A 7,745-nucleotide genomic window follows, 5' to 3' on the forward strand; every position below is an offset into this window, starting at 1 on the left:
ATATCTTAGTGTACTCGCGCCCTCCGCGCTTCTCTGGAGTCCCAGGGTCCGGCAGGAGGGCACGCTCCCGGGGGGCGGAGCGGGGGAGGGCGGTCACCAGGCCATTTGCCGCGCGCCCCATGCTTTGGGGTGGGGACAGAGGCGCCTCGTGCCCTCCCAGCCGTGCTGCGTTAGGCCGGGGAAGCTTCGGGGCTTCTCGGAACCGCGACTGTGGGTCCGATTACTAGTAGCACGGCCCCGCCTCGCCCAGATTTCGCTTCAAGTTCACACACACAGAGGGCAATGGCTCACGCACACGTTCCAGCTTAGAGATTTCCAAGAGGCTGCCTCAGGGTGGGCCCGGAACCTGGGTGCTGGGCGCTCGGCTGGGAGCCTGTGCACTCCGACAGCAGAACCTGGCTTTCTTCTTTGTAGTCTTTATTAAAATTGGTTATTTTTGTAGCACCGCCTCGTTAGGAAGCGTACCTGTACTGATCTCCCTCCTCCGCCCACCCCCTCAGTCCTAGCTGCTCATCTGGGGTTTTCCTTCTTGAGTGGCAAGCGTTTACTCCAGGTGTAACCGGAAGAGAGTTCTAGAGAAAAGCGCCACTCTCCCGAAATCCACTCCGCGGGACATTCCCAATACCCCGCCACCCCCTCCCCTTACATTTCCCACGTATCAAGCACCCACTAGGAGCCAGGCATTCGGCTAGAGCGCGGAGAGCGAGGGACCATGTGAGGAGGACATCTTCTCTCTCTGCCCTAAGGCCCAGGAGGTGGGGTGCCCCAGGCACAACTCAGATTCAAACGCGGTCACACTTCAAGTCCATGCCCTTTTCTTCACAGTGCCCAGGTACGTACTCCCGCTGCAGTTTCTAAATTGCCGTGCGCAGTGGCGCACGCCTGTAATCCCAGCGCTTTGGAGGCCGAGGCGGGAGGATCCCTGGAGGTTAGGAGTTGGAGAGCACCTGGGCAACATAGCTACCCCGTCTCTACAAAAAAATAAAAAATAAAAATTGGCCAGGCATGGTGGTTAACGCGTGTCATCCCAGCTACTCGGAAGCTGAGGTAGGAGGATCCCCTGAGTCCAGGAGTTCGAGTCTGCTGTAGCTATGATTGAGCCACAGCACTCCAGCCTGGGCGATAGAGCGAGGCCTTGTCCCAAATTTAAAAAATAAAACAAAAAGATTTTTTGAGACTGAGTTTTGCTCTTGTTGCCCAGGCTGGGGTGCAATGGGGCGATCTCGGCTCACCGCAACCTCCGCCTCCGGGGTTCAAGCGATTCTCCTGCCTCAGCCTCCCGAGTAGCTGGGATTACAGGCATGCGCCGCCACACCCGGCTAATTTTGTATATTTCATAGAGATGGGTTTCTCCATGTCGGGCAGGCTGGCCTCAGACTCCCGACCTCAGGTGATCCGCCCGCCTCAGCCTCCCAAAGTGCTGGGATTACAGGAGTGAGCCCCCGCGCCCGGCCAAAAATAAAATTTTTTTAAACGATTTGCCTTGGACCTTCTCTAGAGCCCTCCACATTTCTGCTATGGAAAATGAATTACAATTCCAACCCGAGGATGTACTGAGAGAATTGCTGGAGGAGGTAGGTTAGCTGAGGTGACAAACTAGGGGCTTTTTGCAGGACCTTAACTCGCAGACAAGCCCAGGTAGCTAATCCAACATCGAGGGCCGATTGACTGGACACTGTCATCCCCCAAGTTATTTTAAACACGAGAGCGATTTAATTTATATTCATTCACCTCATGAAGCAGGGCGTTTGCCATTCCCTCCAAATATCCAGGCAGTCCCTTGCGCCTAGAGGAGAACCACTTCCTGAAGCCTCCGCCTTTCTGATCTTGGAGCGAGGGAAGGCAGCTTCCACCAACGCGGCAGCATTGACCCGGCAGAAGCAGCCTGGGCGAGGGTTGGGGAGGAGAAGCCCCGCTCGCCTGAGCGCCGGATGGGTGAAATTTGGCATTGGCTCAAGCGGGTTATCCCAGTCTCAGCTGAAGCCGAAGTTATTAGTACACTTTTGGCCTTTTCGCTGGAAACCGGGTTAGCACAGGTTGTTACCTCTGATTGTAACGTGAGAAACTGGGAGACGTCTCTTTCTCTTCTGCCGTGTTTAGACAACAAAGGATGATCTTTACAAGAGTTTTAAAAATAGAACCATGGAACCACTCCCCTCCCTACCCGCCTTGAGTGAGCTCATTAAAACCACACCTAATCTTCTGGGAACTGCATTATTAGCCTTACTTCCTACATAGAAGTCTCCCAAATAGAGCTGCATTTTAGAGAGCTCGTGAAATGGCTGGTCTAGCAGGGTTCTCTCTTGTTTCTGGCTTAAGCCAGAGTAGGTTTCATCTGTTGGGGTGAAATAGAAGGTTTTAAACTTTAGAAAATATTTGTAAAGTTTTTAACAAGGTGGCCAAAAGGGAGAGAACAGCTGAAAAGAAATAAAACGTTTGTGGACTTCTTGTTTGTTTGTTTGTATGTATGTATGTATGTATGTATGTATGTATGTATGTGTATATATTTGAGACAGGTTCTGGATCTGTCGCTCTGGCTGGAGTGCAGTGGGGCGATCTTAGCTCACTGCAACCTCCACCTTCCTCAAGTGATCCTCCCACCTCAGCCTCCCAGATAGCCAGAGCTACAGGTGCATGCCACCACACCCGGCTAATTTTTGTATTTTGGGTAGGGTTAGAGACGGGGTTTTGCCATGTTGGCCCGGCTGGTCTCAAACTTCTGAGCTCAAGCGATCTGCCCGCCTCAGCCTCCCAAAGTGCTGGGATTACAGGCGTGAGCCACCGTGCCTGGACTCCTTGCATTTTTCTTGGTCTGGCTTTTCGTTTTTTATGCAGGCTTACTAAAACAATCCTGCTCTTTTAGGAGCAAGCTAAGTGAGTTTTAAACCTACCAATGAGAAGTCCATTGAGCCAGAGTGCACACAACCGTAGGGGGTTATTCTGGAAGCGATCCTAAAGCACATTATGAAACAGCTCTCTAGAAGCTGTTTGAAGCAAGCAAAATGCATTTGCAAATGAAGTTGTAACCGATTGCAGTTTACCTGAAGAGGCTTGCTCCAACTCACAGGTTGGGACATTAATGGGTTTGTAATTTGTAATTGGGAAATCCAAATTATTTTACTCACAGAAACAAAATTATTAACAATGGGTAGGTAACCCTGTTGGCCTATTAACCTATGTAACCACAATTGTGCTCTAGACTAATTAATATGATATGGGGCATTGTTTCTCAGTTTTTTAAGTTAGTAAAATATGGAATTTTGTGAATAAAATAAACTGCAATAAATTGGGAGCATAGCTATAGGTCGCTTGGTGAAAATATGTTGTTTTTTGTAAAAAAAAATAAAATAAAATACAAAGTATTGAAGGAAGATAATTTGAATAAAGCTTTAAATGAGATATTTTTAAAGTTAAGAGGAACTTGAGCCTGATGTCATGATCATAACTTTTTCTTTATGGTTTCATGTTGAAACAGCTATACAAATTAAGATGTATCAATAACAACTTATTTATACTTTTGATAATAACCTTCAGGTGAGAAGCTGTACAGACACATAGCTAATAAATTTACAACTATTATTATAGTCTTAAGTTGTAAACAACTTGAAATTGGATTTTAAAAATCCAGTAACTCTTTTTTTTTTTTCGTTGATATGTGTAAGTTTCTTATGATGATGTGAGTGGATTTCAGATATAATTGAAGTTTTTATGGCCGGGCGCGGTGGCTCATGCCTGTAATCCCAACACTTTGGGAGGCAAGGCAGGTGGGATCACCTGAGGTTGGGAGTTCCAGACCAGCCTGACCTACATGGTGAAACCCTGTCTCTACTAAAAATACAAAAATTAGCCGGGTGTGGTGGCTCATGCCTGTACTCTCAGCTACTTGGGAGGGTGAGGCAGGAGACTCACTTGAACCTGGGAGGCGGAGGTTGCAGTGAGCCAAAATCATGCCATTGCACTTCAGCCCAGGGGACAAGAGTGAAACTCCATCTCAAAAATAAAAAATAAAATAAAAATAATTAAAGTTTTTCTGGTGTTTTGTTTTTCTTTCTTTCTTTCTTTCTTTTTTTTATTTTTATTTTTTCCAGACACAGTCTTACTCTGTTGCCCAGGCTGGAGTGCAGTGGCACGGTCTCAGCTCACTGCAAGATCCGCCTCCCAGGTTCAAGCAATTTTTCTGCCTCAGCCTCCTGAGGAGCTGAGATTACAGGTACGTGTCACCACGCCAGGCTAATTTTTGTATTTTTAGTAGAGATGGGGTTTTGCGTGTTGGCTGGGCTGGTCTCAAACTCCTGACCTCAAGTGATCCACCCACCTCAGCCTCCCAAAGTGCTGAGATTACAGGTGTGAGCCACCACACCCGGCGAATTTTTCATATTAAGAGTTTCAAGCGGAACATGGTGGCTCCCGCTTGTAATCCCAGCACTTTGGGAGGCCAGGGGAGGATTTCTTAAGCCCAGGAGTTCAAGACCAGGTTGGGCAACATGGCAAAATCCTCTCTCTACAAAAAAAATAAAAAATAAATTAAAAAATTAGCCAGGCACAGTGGCATGCACCTGTAGTCCAAGCCACTCAGGAGGCTGAGGTGAGGCAGAAATGTAAAAATAAATATGCATGCATTCACTGTAAGAAAAGTAACAGGTATTAGCCGGGCATTGTGGCAGGTGCCTGTAGTCCCAGCTACTCGGCAGGAGAATGGAATGAACCCGGGAGGCAGAGGTTGCAGTGAGTCGAGATCGCACCACTGCACACCAGCCTGGGCGACAGATAGAGACTCTGTCTCGAAAAATAAATAAATAAATAAATAAATAAGAAAAGTAACAGGCAAGGCAAGGGTTAAAAAGAAAAGAACAAGTTTTAAGTTTTCCTGTGCCTAGCAAGCTCACTTCAAAGGACAGTTATAAGATAATGCTGTCCAGAAAGCCAAGGCCAAGGGAATGGGCTCCAGACAACACCCCCCTCCAGAGCAAGGTTGAAGGAAAAAAAAAAAAAAAAGAAGAAAAAGATAAATTATTTTACTGTTACTCCCTTCCCTGGTTTCTTAAGCATGATTATGTTTTACAAAAGTCTGTATTTAGCCAGTTCTTGTTTTTCTTTTGACGCAGCTACAAGGTCACCAGCTGTGCAATGCCACAAGTTATGCTAAGTCAACAGTTGTGCTGTAGATTACGTGACCTGTCACTGTATGATTGATTGCTTTTGTTTGGCTTTTGTAAGTTTGCTTATAAAAACCCCGCTCAGTCTTTGTTCAATGCTCAGCTTTTTGGATGTGAATCCACTGAGCCGGTGCGTACCTAAAATAAACAATCCTCCTGTTCTCCATACCGGTCTCTCTGGTCCTCAGTGTCCTGCAACAGAGGAGGGGGGATTGCTTGAGCCCAGGATGTTGAGGCTGCAGTGAGCTATGATCATGTCACTGTGCTGCAGCTTAAGTGACAGAAAAAAAAAAAAAAAAAAAAAAGTAGGGGTGGGATTTTCAAACTGACAAAGTAACATGCAGAAAATGCATGCATCCTTAGAGCAGTTAGCTTGGATACCACTGAAAAGGCACATCGGCCCAAAGAATGAAGTATCTAATGGAGGCAGAGATTTAGGGTTGCCTTTTCCACTGTGGGAACCGATAGCTCCACCCCATGCCCCATCCCTGCCACTGACTGCTCCTTGGACTATGGCCATCTGCTCCAATACCTAAAACATAAACTCCTGCCTCTAGCACAGACTGGGCCCTCTGTTCATGACCACGCAGTCATGAGAACCTGTTCAGCCTCACTTAGCATCTTGAGGTGGAGCAGAGCCATCCATCAGACCTGTGGGGACCACAGGGTGCTTCATTAGATTCTGCTGTCCCCCAGCAACCCTCTAAGACAGCCCAGGTGAGATTGCAAAGACACCAGGCCCTGGAACCACAGGCCCACCTGCCTGCCTTAAGGAATAGAGATGAGTATGTATAATGCGTTCATGGTACAGCAATGGGCAAGGTTATGCCCTCAGCTCTTACAACCCTCTTCCCTTCCCATCCACCTTAGGACTATGGGGGAGGAATGCAGACAAGGTTGAAAGGGACAGTCTTCTCCATCCTCCTCCTTTTGCCTTCTCCTCCCCTTTGGGAGCATTTCTGGGCACACCAACTTTTGCCTTTACTGTGTAAAGTGAAAACAGCAACTCAGCAAGGGAAATGGGGCCCCAGGCAGAGATGAGGTCCTCCTGTGGGGTAAGGGGAGAGAAGTCCCCAGTAACCCTAGGAAGGGAAGGGGAGTTCCTAAATTCACTCAGCTGTGGCTGTTGTTTATCTTGAAAGCTGGGTGTAAACTGGGCCTGTGTATGAACCAAGACCATCTGTTCTCATGTGCAGAAAACTAAAATGTAGGTCTCTCAAAGGGCCTAAAAAGCACTATTCTGTATGCTAAGTGTTAAGAATTTTATTACTTAGTGTTGTGGCTTCCCCAAATTTGAGGTTCTTGAACGGCACTTTAAAAACAGAAACTATTGGTCTGTGCTCCTCTGTTCCACCTCCCAAATGGAAACTCCTTGTGGAGCGTTTCTTGATCATGGCCTTCCGAAATGACCACAAGGCATAGGACTGCTAGCACTCAGGAACTGTGAAGGTTCTGTCCTCAGTGCACATGCAGTAGCTTTCACTTGCCCCCCGCCACCTTTGTTCCTTTTTTTTTTTTTTTTTTTTGAGACAGAGTCTTGCTCTGTCATCCAGGCTGGAGTGCAGTGGTGTGATCTCAGCTCACTGTAACCTCTGCCCCACAAGGTTCAAGCGATTCTCCTGCCTCAGCCTCCCGATTACCTGAGATTACAGGCATGCGCCACCACACCTGGCTGATTTTTTGTATTTTTAGTAGAGATGGGGTTTCACCATGTTGGCCAGGTTGGTCTCGAACTCCTGTCCTCAAGTGATCCACCTGCCTCGGCCTCCCAAAGTGCTGGGATTACAGGCATGAGCCACAGCACCCTGCCTCACTTGCTAAACTTTTACAGGGGGAGAAAGACTCAGCAATCATGCTCCCTCCAACTCAGTGTCTCTCTAAACTGCCTAGAGCTAAATGCTATGGTGTAGCCCCAGTTGAGTTGGTGGAGATTTCCCATATGCAATCTTAAGTGCCTCCTCTCACTCCTTTACATATTAACCTCACAGTCCTCTCTCCCCGCAGTACAATGCAGGGCCTGAAAATACTGCACAGCGAAGGCTCTGCCTGTGAAAGGAGGGAACTGCTGTCAACATATTGTTTGGGCAGGGGGAGGAACTGGTTAAAAAAAAATATGTACAATCTGATCCCCATCCTGTACATACAAGTGTAAATGCATAAACAAAGAAAAAAAGGGCTGGGCATGGTGGCTCACCCTGTAATCCCAAAGTTTGAGAGGCTGAGCTGGGAAAATCACCTGACCAGCCTGGGCAGCATAGTACTACAAGCAATTGCCAACAAATTCAATTTCCTTAGTGTGGGGGAGGGGATATTACTTGCCTTTCTTAATTAAATCTGTGGATTAAAGCCCATCAGAACTTTTTTCCTTTTTAAAACAATATTTTAAATATTTATTTATTTTTTTTTAAAGACAGGTGTCTCATTATATTGGCTAGACTGGTCTGGAACTCCCAGCCTCTTTTTTTAGAGACCCCATCTCTGAAAAAAAGACTTTTTTTTTTTTTTTTTAATTAGCCCATGTGGTGGGGGTGCCTGTAGTACCATATAATCAAGAGGTTGAGGTGAGAGGATCGATTGAGCCCAGGAGGT

The sequence above is a fragment of the Rhinopithecus roxellana genome, chromosome 11, assembly GCF_007565055.1.
Source record: "Rhinopithecus roxellana isolate Shanxi Qingling chromosome 11, ASM756505v1, whole genome shotgun sequence".
NCBI classification, from domain to species: Eukaryota; Metazoa; Chordata; class Mammalia; order Primates; family Cercopithecidae; genus Rhinopithecus; species Rhinopithecus roxellana.